The following is a 12,076-nucleotide window of genomic DNA, read 5'->3' on the forward strand; positions in this document are numbered from 1 at the left end:
ATGATGCCACTCCATTGATTCCCTCTTCATCTCTGGTGAAAAATGATGGAGCCATATTTCACCACCTGTCACAATTCTTCCAAGAAATTCATCTCCACCATTCTCTTACTGTTCCAAAAGTTCGTTGCATACCGTTTTTTTTGTGAGCCACTGTCAACATCCTGGGAATCCATCTAGCACAAACGTTTTTTTAACACCAACACTTTCAGTATTCTGCAAATACTTCCTTCCCCTATCCCAACGTAGTGTGACAATTCGTTCACTGTGATGCGTCAGCAGTCACCAATTTGTTAACTCTCTGCACATTGTCTGGAGTGTGTGGAGTACGAGGCCTGCCGCTGCGAGGACAATCCTCAATATTGCCGTGCCCACTTTCATAAGGTAACCTGCTTTCTATGACAGCACGTTGCTTCTGACGAACGTCAAGTGTAGCAACCATCTTGAAGACATGTTGTGACAGCGCCTGGTTTTAACAAACAAATAATTTATAGACGTCCCCTGCGTCTCGCTTCATTCAAAGCTAAGCTACGAAGTAAGTTAAAAGTCTATAGACAAATGTTCATTTTTTTTTATTATTTTTTTTTTACTGCAGTCACATTCACTAACACAACAAAGAGTAGCATTTAATTACTCCGTGTCCTCCTACAGCTACTGTGGTGCTTACGGCAAATATTTGTTGTTGCTGCTTGTTTGATGCAGCTCCTGTCTTCCCATGATAAACATCAACACTGCACACACAGACGTGTTGATTAGATTAGATTCTGTTTTCGTTCCATAGGCCCAAAAATGACATGATTCTCATGGGTGTGGAACATGTCAGAAAGGATGTCATAAAAATATTTGAATATAATACTTACTACCCTGATCATTTGTCAGGAGATAGTCGAAAATAAGTTAATACAATACATTAAATTGGGACAGCTAATATTTACAGAATTAACACACTCTCAGAATGAAACACTGTTATGCACTATTAATAAATTTATCATACGCAAAATACCTAATCTTGACTGTTGTGATTGAGTGTTGTCAGAACTGAAATCTAACATATTTTTACTTAAGCTGACTTAACAGTCTCTGTTAAGATATTCATCTATGGAGTAGAAGGAGTTGTCTATCAAAAGGTCTTTCAAACTCTGTTTAAACTGTGATTTATTTGAAACCAAGTTTTTAATGGTTGCTGGCAATTTATTTTGTGTGTTTCTGAATATTGGACCCCTTTTTGGAACAAGGTAAGTGATTGTAAGCCTTTATGTAGATTCTTCTTATTCCTAGTATTGATACTGTGTACTGAGCTATTGTTTGGAAATAGAGATGTATTACTTGCAACAAATTTCATTAAGGAATAAATATACTGAGAAGCGGTGGTTAGAATACAGTGTTCCTTGAATAGGTTTCTACAAGATGTTCTCGAATTTACACCACAAATGATTCTTATCACACGCTTTTTCACCCTAAAAACTTTTGCTCGCTTTGATGAGTTGCCCCAGAATATGATCCCATACGACATAACAGAATGAATGTGAGCAGTATGCACTTTTTTATATTTCTCTCTCCTACATCTGACATCATTCTCACGGCAAATACAGACTTGGTTAGGCGCTTAAGCAATTCTGTTGTATGCCCTTCCCAACTGAATTTATCATCAAATTGTAATCCCAGAAATTTAACACTGTCAACCTCTTTGATCTTCATGTCTTCATATGTTCTTCTCATGCTGGAAGGAAATCTCTTACAGGTTCTGAACTGCTTATAGTGGGTCTTCTCAAAGTTTAATGACAAGGAATTAGCTTTAAACCACTTATTAATGTCAGTGAAAATTTGATTAGCAGCTATTTCTAAATCTGTACTTGACTTGCTACTTATTGCAATGTTTGTATCATCTGCAAACAAAACAAACTTTAGCATCTGGCAATGTAACAGATCAGAGGTCATTAATATGCACTAGAAAAAGAAATGGACCCAAAATGGAACCTTGATGAACACCACATGTAATTAATTCCCAGTCAGATGAAGACTGACTGCTTATTGCACAGGTATTTTGCAACGACACCTTTTGTTTCCTGTTAGATAGATAAGACATTGCCGGTCACACCATAATGCTCTAAATTTACTTACGAGAATGCTGTGGTTCACACAGTCAGAGGCTTTTGACAGGTCACAAAAAATGCCAGTAGCCTGTAATTTATTATCTAATGAATTAAGTACATTCTCACTGTAAGTGCAAATAGCTTTCTCTATATTAGAACCCCTCAGAAATCCAAACTGTGACTTGGACAATATTATTTGCAGTCAGATGCTTAAGGAGACGCTTGAATAAAACCTTTTCAAAGATTTGTGAGAAAGCCAGCAAAGGTGAAACTGGTTGATAGTTTGACGGTATCTCCCTATCCCCCTTCTTGTAAAGAGGTTTAACTTCAGCATATTTTAGCCAGTCTGGAAATGTTCCACTGATAAGAGATTGATTACACAAATAATGTAAGATAAAACTTAACTCTCATGAGCACTCTTTGATTCACTTTGTTGATATGTTATTCACTGAACCTGATAACCCCAAGCTGTCAGTAACAGAAATGAAGTAGTTGTTTAAGAGGTTTGCAACACTAACTGTACTTGTTACCAAAGTTTCATTTATTTTTTAGAGCTATGTGTTCCTCTTCCTTTTTGGCCCCACCTGTCTCTCTCTTCATAATATCCCATACAGTTTTTATTTTGTTACCTGATGTGATTATCTTTCTCTCATAATAAAGCTGCTTCGATTTCTGGAATACTTGCTTCAGTATTTTGCAGTATTCTTTGTAATGCATTACAACTCTAACCTCAAAGCTGTTCCTAGATAGTAGAGTGCCTCCTTTTTGTCCCGCATGATATCTTTATTCCTTGTGTAATCCACAGTTTATTTTTTGGCTTGTGTGTGAGTTAAGTTACCTTAAGGGGAAAACAATTCTCAAAAGTGGAGGCAACTTTATTAATGAATGCTTTGTATTTTCCATTTGAGTCAGATGTATTGTAAACAATTATCCAGTCCATGTCTTTGAGCAATTTCCTGAATTTCTCAATTTTTTACTTATTTATTACTCTCCTGTACTCAGATTTAGTTGATTTTTTTTTATCCTGACAAGTTTCAACATTTAACACAAGATGCTGCATGTCATGAGCAGATAGCCCATTTACTATTGGTTTTGTGATATGACTTTTTCCCCTAGATTTATCTACAAAGATATTATTAATAGCAGTCTCAGAGCATTTGCATATCCTAGGAGCAAAGTTCATAGTAGGAACTAAATTGAATGATAGTGTTACTGACTGCAATAATTGTTCACTGGCAGGGCTTTTCAATAAATCCACATTAAAATCTCCAGCAACATCTATTTCCTCTCTCTCTCTCTCTCTCTCTCTCTCTCTCTCTCTCTCTCTCTCTCTCTCTCTCCTGTGAGGTGGGACAGCAGAGCTTCCAGATCTTTTATGAAGAGGTTAAAATCTGTGTACTCCTACTATTATAAAGGACTTATTATGAAATACTACTTAAGTTGCACAAGCTTCTAAGTGCTGCTCTGAACAAAATTTATTAATATCAGTACTGTTTTAATCATAAGTTTCTGACAAATATGGCAACTCCTCCTCTCTCCATATTTCCTCTACAGAAATAAGAAGCCAACTTGAATCCTGTAACATTTAACATATCTATACCAGTGGTCACATGATGTTCAGAGAGGCAGATTATTTCAACTGGTTTGCTCAACTCTTAATTCTTCAACACAAATAAGCATCTCATTAAACTCACCCCTTAGTCCTCACATATTCTGATGCAATTGTGATAGCTGATTTTGTGCACTGGCTGAATTAAGACTAGATGAACCTAATATTCCTGCCAATTTTTGAGTATCTTCAGTTTCAATCGGAGGCTGTCTGTGTGAATTGTGTAGATTAAAATTTGCTTTCTGGCTGCCTGTTTTATCAATGTGAATGCCATTTTCAGCTTGTCTCTGAACAACTTTCGTTTCTGCCCTCCCTACCCTAAAAATATTGCTGATCTGTCACTTATAACCAATGGTATTTTAACACTTGTGACAGTGCCCCCCTCCCACTTAAGTTACTTGCTATTAGCCCAGACAGTTTTCCCTCCCTTCCCTTCCCTTCCCTTCCCTTCCCTTCCCTTCCCTTCCCTTCCCTTCCCTTCCCTTCCCTTCCCTTCCCTTCCCTTCCCTTCCCTTCCCTTTCCTGTTGAGGTGAAGGCCATGCCTAGCATAGTTCCATCTGCTGATAGACCCAACAGGTACCGCACCGATATGAGACCCCATACCCGATCCAAGCAGCAATTCCACCTCTAAATTAACTCTCCTAACAGAAGAGTCTAAAAGAGGCCGGTCATGGCGACTCAGAACAGACAATCCCAACAACATTATGTCTAGTTGCTGAAGCTATCTTCACCACGTCACTCTCAATTGAATAATTTTGGTTCCTATCTATGCTGTTGCCCACCCCACCCACTATTACCACGGTGTCTTCCTTTTTGAAGTCTTAACAAAGTGAACCTACATCCTCTTATAACCTGACCCAGACTTGCACTTGCAGTAAATAGGCTCTCGCTCACACTTATCTTTAAAATATCGCGTGTTCAAGGTGGTAGAAGGTCGAGTGGTTCCGGAATTTACGTGCAAGTTCTCAAAATACTACGTATCCCCCTCCTCAGATCGAACACGCGGTATTTTATACATAACCATTATGTACACTGATATCGTACTTAGTATCCACATTTCAAAAGTAATCATTTACTGCATAAATCTATATACACATTCTATATATTTCCCCCCCCCCCCCCTCCATAAATCCTTGTACTCTTTGGAGCAGGCTTCCGATTGTTGTTTTTCCACAAATTCTTTATTCTGCTTTGTTTTTAGAACATAAGCTTCTATTTATAGTTTCATTCCGCATTACTCTTACTTACAAATCGTGAGGACTTGCTCTTCACCTCCAATCGTAAATTCCAGGTGTCATGGACATTTAAATATTACATCCTATATTCTTAAGTTTTTGTAATATTTTTCCTCAGTACCGACTAGTATCATAACTCATAGTAGTTTGTATTCTGGAGGAACTTTGGGCAAATGAAAGTGATCTCTCCGATACTCGTAAAACATAATGCTAGTGGTATATAGAATTCAAACTTGCCAGAATAATCCCTATAAAATGTGCGACTTGTGTCACGATACTGTCCATTTCCCCTTCTGGAACAGTACCTATACCTTATATATGGGTTGACCCTATGAGTGCACTCCCTCCTTTCGTTTCAGTAGGTACGCTCCACTTGATTCCTATGTTCCTATGGCACAGGTCAATCCCCTTCTTAGTGCCCCTGTCCGAACAGTACAGGTCAGCCTTTCTTAGATCTGCCTTTTATATTCAGTAAATGCTGGGTGCATCCCCCTATCCTTTACGAGTAGGCCTCATGGTTCATTTCCCTAGTATACATCTTTATGTACACTATAATGGAATGTTTTCTGGTAAAGTTACAAATCTATTTTACACATCAACACCACTTCTTGATACTTCATTTAGTTTCCAGAGTGCTCCCCTTCTTTTCAACTTATACATACTTGGTATATACTATGTCTCCATACACCATTTAATATATAATATGTTTACTTGGGTTATAAGAGTCCCACTATCCTACAAATCGTCAGAACGTTTGTTAGACTGACTTTCCTTAATAATTACCCCCATTGATTTCTCTCTGACTTACGTTCTTTTTTCTTACTCATGCCTCCGTCTTATATATACTCGGAAATGGTTACAGTTCTTATACATATATGATACTGAATCGTCATAGTAAGATTCTGTAACTTACCAAACGAAAGCGTTGGTACGTTAATAGAGACAATAACAAACATAAACACACACACACAAATTTCAAGCTTTCGCAACCCACGGTTGCTTCATCAGGAAAGAGGGAAAGGCGAAAGGATGTGGGTTTTAAGGGAGAGGGTAAGGAGTCATTCCAATCCCGGGAGCGGAAAGACTTACCTTGGGGGGGAAAAAAGGGACAGGTATACACCCCCCCCCCCCCCACACACACACCTTTCGCCTTGACTGACATCTCTGCCCAAACTCTTTGCCTTTACATATGTCTGCTTGTGTGTGTGTGTGTGTGTGTGTGTGTGTGTGTGTTTGTGTTTGTGTTTGTTATTGTCCCTATCAACGTACCAACACTTTCGTTTGGTAAGTTACAGAATCTTTGTTTTTAGGTATATTTTTCCCACGTGGAATGTTTCCCCCCCCCTCTCTCTCTCTCTCTCTCTCTCTCTCTCTCTCTCTCTCTCTCTCTCTCTCTCTCTCTCTCTCTCACACACACATATATATATATATATATATGTGCAATACAGAACCGCCACAATAAACAACAATATATGCATCCTTTCCCAGGGTACACATTCCATTTCCCCTACAACGCTTAATGGTTGTCCCCTTTTGATGTGTAAGATCATTGTTTCTGTAATCGAATTTTTTGTGTGTATGTGTAAGTGTGTTTGTGCAGCCTGATTCTTCAGCCTACATATACAGGGTGGTCCATTGATCGTGATTGGGCCAAATATCTCACGAAATAAGCATCAAATGGAAAAACTACAAAGAACGAAACTCATCTAGCTTGAAACCAGATGGCGCTATTGTTGGCCCGCTAGATGGCGTTGCCATAGGTTAAATGGATATCAACTGCGCTTTTTTAAATAGGGACCACCATTTCTTATTACATATTCATGTAGTACGTAAAGAGATATGAATGTTTTAGTTGAACCACTTTTTCACTTTTTGATAGATGGCGCTGTAATAGTCACAAACGTATAAGTACGTGGCATCACATAACATTCCATCAGTGCGGCTGGTATTTGCTTAGTGATACGTTACCCATGATAAAGTGGACCGTTTACCAATTGTGGAAATGGCTGATATTGTGTTGATGTATGGCTATTGTAATCAAAATGCCCAATGGGCATGTGCTATGTATGCTGCTCGGTATCATGGATGACATCATCCAAGTGTCCGGACCATTTGCCGGATAGTTACGTTATTTAAGGAAACAGGAAATGTTCAGCCATATGTGAAATGCCACCCACGACCTGCAACAAACGATGATGCCCAAGTAGGTGTTTTAGCTGCAGTCATGGCTAATTCAGACATCAGTAGCAGACAAATTGCGCTAGAATTGGGAATCTCAAAAACGTCGGTGTTGAGAATACTACATCAACAGCGATTGCACCTGTACCATATTTCTATGCACCAGGAATTGCATGGCGACGACTTTGAACCACGTGTACAGTTCTGCCACTGGGCACAAGAGAAATTACGGGACGATGACAGATTTTTTGGACGCGTTCTATTTAGTGACGAAGCGTCATTCGCCAACAGCGGTAACGTAAACCGTCATAATGTGCACTATTGGGCTAAGGAAAATCCACGATGGCTGCGACAAGTGGAACATCAGCAACTTTGGCGGTTTAATGTATGGTGCAGCATTATGGGAGGAAGGATAATTGGCCCCCATTTTATCGATGACAATCTAAATGGTGCAATGCATGCTGATTTCCTACGTAATGCTCTACCGATGTTACTACAAGATGTTTCACTGGATGACAGAATGGCGATGTACTTCCAACATGATGGATGTCTGGCACACAGCTCACATGCGGTTGAAGCGGTATTGAATAGCATATTTCATTACAGGTGGATTGGTCGTCCCCAGATTTCTTTCTGTGGGGAAAGTTGAAGGATATTTGCTATCATGATCCACTGACAATGCCTGACAACATGTGTCAGCACATAGTCAATGCATGTGCGAACATTACGGAAGGCGAACTACTCACTGTTGAGAGTTATGTCGGTACATGTATTGCCAAATGCATTGAGGTTGACGGGCATCATTTTGAGCATTTATTCCATTAATGTGGTATTTATAGGTAATCACGCTGTAATAGCATGATTTCTGAGAAATGATAAGTTCACAAAGGTACATGTATCACATTGGAACAACCGAAATAAAATGTTCAAACGTACCCACGTTTTGTATTCTAATTTTAAAAAACTACCTGTTACCAACTGTTCATCTAAAATTGTTTGTGACTATTACAGCACCGTCTATCACAAAGCGAAAAAAGAGGTCCATCTAAAACATTCATATTTCTTTACGTACTACACGAATGTTGTTGTTGTTGTTGTGGTCTTCAGTCCTGAGACTGGTTTGATGCAGCTCTCCATGCTGCTCTATCCTGTGCAAGCTTCTTCATCTCCCAGAACCTACTGCACCCTACATCCTTCTGAATCTGCTTAGTGTATTCATCTCTTGGTCTCCCTCTACAATTTTTACCCTCCACGCTGCCCTCCAATGCTAAATTTGTGATCCCTTGATGCCTCAAAACATGTCCTACCAACCAATCCCTTCTTCTCGTCAAGTTGTGCCACAAACTTCTCTTCTCCCCAATCCTATTCAATACCTCCTCATTAGTTATGTGATCTACCCACCTTATCTTCAGCATTCTTCTGTAGCACCACATTTCGAAAGCTTCTATTCTCTTCTTGTCCATACTAGTTATCGTCCATGTTTCACTTCCATACATGGCTACACTCCATACAAATACTTTCAGAAACGACTTCCTGACACTTAAATCTATACTCGATGTTAACAAATTTCTCTTCTTCAGAAACGATTTCCTTGCCATTGCCAGTCTACATTTTATATCCTCTCTACTTCGACCATCATCAGTTATTTTACTCCCTATATAGCAAAACTCCTTTACTACTTTAAGTGTCTCATTTCCTAATCTAATTCCCTCAGCATCACCCGATTTAATTTGACTACATTCCATTATCCTCGTTTTGCTTTTGTTGATGTTCATCTTATCCTCCTTTCAAGACACTGTCCATTCCATTCAACTGCTCTTCCAAGTCTTTTGCTGTCTCCGACAGAATTACAATGTCATCGGCGAACCTCAAAGTTTTTACTTCTTCTCTATGAATTTTAATGCCTACTCCGAATTTTTCTTTTGTTTCCTTTACTGCTTGCTCAATATACAGATTGAATAACATCGGGGAGAGGCTACAACCTTGTCTCACTCCTTTCCCAACCACTGCTTCCATTTCATGCCCCTCGACTCTTACAACTGCCATCTGGTTTCTGTACAAATTGTAAATAGCCTTTTGCTCCCTGTATTTTACCCCTGCCACCTTCAGAATTTGAAAGAGAGTATTCCAGTTAACATTGTCAAAAGCTTTCTCTAAGTCTACAAATGCTAGAAACGTAGGTTTGCCTTTTCTTAATCTTTCTTCTAAGATAAGTCGTAAGGTTAGTATTGCCTCACGTGTTCCAACATTTCTACGGAATCCAAACTGATCTTCCCCGAGGTCCGCTTCTACCAGTTTTTCCATTCGTCTGTAAAGAATTCGCGTTAGTATTTTGCAGCTGTGACTTATTAAACTGATAGTTCGGTAATTTTCACACCTGTCAACACCTGCTTTCTTTGGGATTGGAATTATTATATTCTTCTTGAAGTCTGAGGGTATTTCGCCTGTCTCATACATCTTGCTCACTAAATGGTGGAGTTTTGTCAGGATTGGCTCTCCCAAGGCTGTCAGTAGTTCTAATGGAATGTTGTCTACTCCCGGGGCCTTGTTTCGACTCAGGTCTTTCAGTGCTCTGTCAAAATCTTCACGCAGTATCTTATCTCCCATTTCGTCTTCATCTATATCCTCTTCCATTTCCATAATATTGTCCTCAAGTACATCGCCCTTGTATAAACCCTCTATATACTCCTTCCACCTTTCTGCCTTCCCTTCTTTGCTTAGAACTGGGTTGCCATCTGAGCTCTTGATATTCATACAAGTGGTTCTCTTCTCTCCAAAGGTCTCTTTAATTTTCCTGTAGGCAGTATCTATCTTACCCCCAGTGAGACAAGCCTCTACATCCTTACATTTGTCCTCTAGCCATCCCTGCTTAGCCATTTTGCACTTCCTGTCGATTTCATTTTTGAGACGTTTGTATTCCTTTTTGCCTGCTTCATTTACTGCATTTTTTATATTTTCTCCTTTCATCAATTAAATTCAATATTTCTTCTGTTACCCAAGGATTTCTACTAGTCCTCGTCTTTTTACCTACTTGATCCTCTGCTGCCTTCACTACTTCATCCCTCAGAGCTAACCATTCTTCTTCTACTGTATTTCTTTCCCCCATTCCTGTCAATTGTTCCCTTACGCTCTCCCTGAAACTCTCTACAACCTCTCGTTCTTTCAGTTTATCCAGGTCCCATCTCCTTAAATTCCCACCTTTTTGCAGTTTCTTCAGTTTCAATCTGCAGATCATAACCAATAGATTGTGGTCAGAATCCACATCTGCCCCTGGAAATGTCTTACAATTTAAAACCTGGTTCCTAAATCTCTGTCTTACCATTATATAATCTATCTGATACCTTTTAATATCTCCAGGTTTCTTCCAGGTATACAACCTTCTTTTATGATTCTTAGAAAATGGGTGTTCCTATTTTTTGAAAAAAAGCAGTTGATATCCGTTTGACCTATGGCAGTGTCATCTAGTGAGCCAACCATAGCGCCATCTGGTTTCCCCCTTAGCTAGACAAGTTTTGTTCTTTGTAGTTCTTTCTTTTGACGCTTATTTCGTGAGATATTTGGCCGGTCACAATCAATGGACCACCCTTTATAAAATAAGTTGTAGGTTATTGGAAACCACAGAAAACAAGTAGGACTTCAGCGATAGAAGTATATGAATATGGAAAGAGGGAAAGATACACTAGTACTCAGATGAGAAGTAAAAAAGGAAAAAAGTAGAAATGGTTGCCAAGATCGAAGAAGAAAAACAAGATAGGCCCAAAGACAGGAAAGCCTTCCCACCCCCCCCCACCCCCCTTCCCCAGGATTCCTACTTCGCCGGTACCTGAGTGAGAAGCCAGAGGAGGTATGGTGTTAAACGTCTCCTACAGAACGGACATTCTCACCTTCACCTTTGAAGTCCCCGGAGAAAAAAAAAATCTTGGCAAACCCTACGGAACGGCAAATGAGGAAGAATCAGTCACACATGTTTGCGAGGGTTGTTTGGAAAGTGTGGTGTACGTGTTCTGTGTTACCCATCTTTGTACTTACACTACCAACCCGTTCCAAAAACTTATATAAAGCCTCCTCTACACATCACATCTCATAAAGGTATAATTATGTATCGTGTTATCACAATTGTGTAATGATTCAGACAAAATCCCATTTTCTATTAATCTAACATTATTTGCAGTTTATTAATCTGCAACCGCTGGCTAGGCAAAAATAAGACTTAACTATACGCTGATGGCGGGTAAGACTGGCTGGCTAGGCATTACAATCGAGGCCACCGCTGACTAGAGCGGAGCGTGAAGACGACTTAAATACGTATCGGGCACGATCCTCTAACAACCGATGACGACATCTTCTAAATACGTTTGTGGGCACACTCCTTCAGAGACCGCGGCTGCTGCTGTCGACCTTACAATCGAGACCGCTGATGACTAGAGCGGAGCGTGAAGGTGACTTAAGTACTTAACGGGCTCGATCCTAGTGTTTCCAAGTTAGCGACTTTTGCCTTCGTCTTAGCTACAAAAAACACTTTTTAGCGGCAAAAATTATTTAGCGACTTATCTGGCGAGTTTTGGAGTACTGACCACTTTTGAAGTACAAATCAAAACTATTTTGGGCCACTATTTTCATTAACAAAACTAAGATTTTAACTATATAATGGGTACTACACTGACTTTGTTCTAGATTTACTAAGTTAAATTAAGTTCTTAGCAGATCATGTCCCATTGTTAAGCATTTTTTACTAAACCTGAATGTGGGAATTGCCTACAGAGTAAGAAAACCTTGACTATAGAACAATTCATTATTCATTACACACTAGCCTGTTATCGCCGATAGCGTATCGATCTATAATTCTTCAACTTTTCAACTCCCTTCATTTTTCGAGTTGTTGTTGTTGTGGTCTTCAGTCCTGAGACTGGTTTGATGCAGCTCTCCATGCTACTCTATCCTGAGCAAGCTTCTTCATCTCCCA

Source organism: Schistocerca nitens, chromosome 1 (assembly GCF_023898315.1).
Source record: "Schistocerca nitens isolate TAMUIC-IGC-003100 chromosome 1, iqSchNite1.1, whole genome shotgun sequence".
Taxonomy (NCBI): domain Eukaryota; kingdom Metazoa; phylum Arthropoda; class Insecta; order Orthoptera; family Acrididae; genus Schistocerca; species Schistocerca nitens.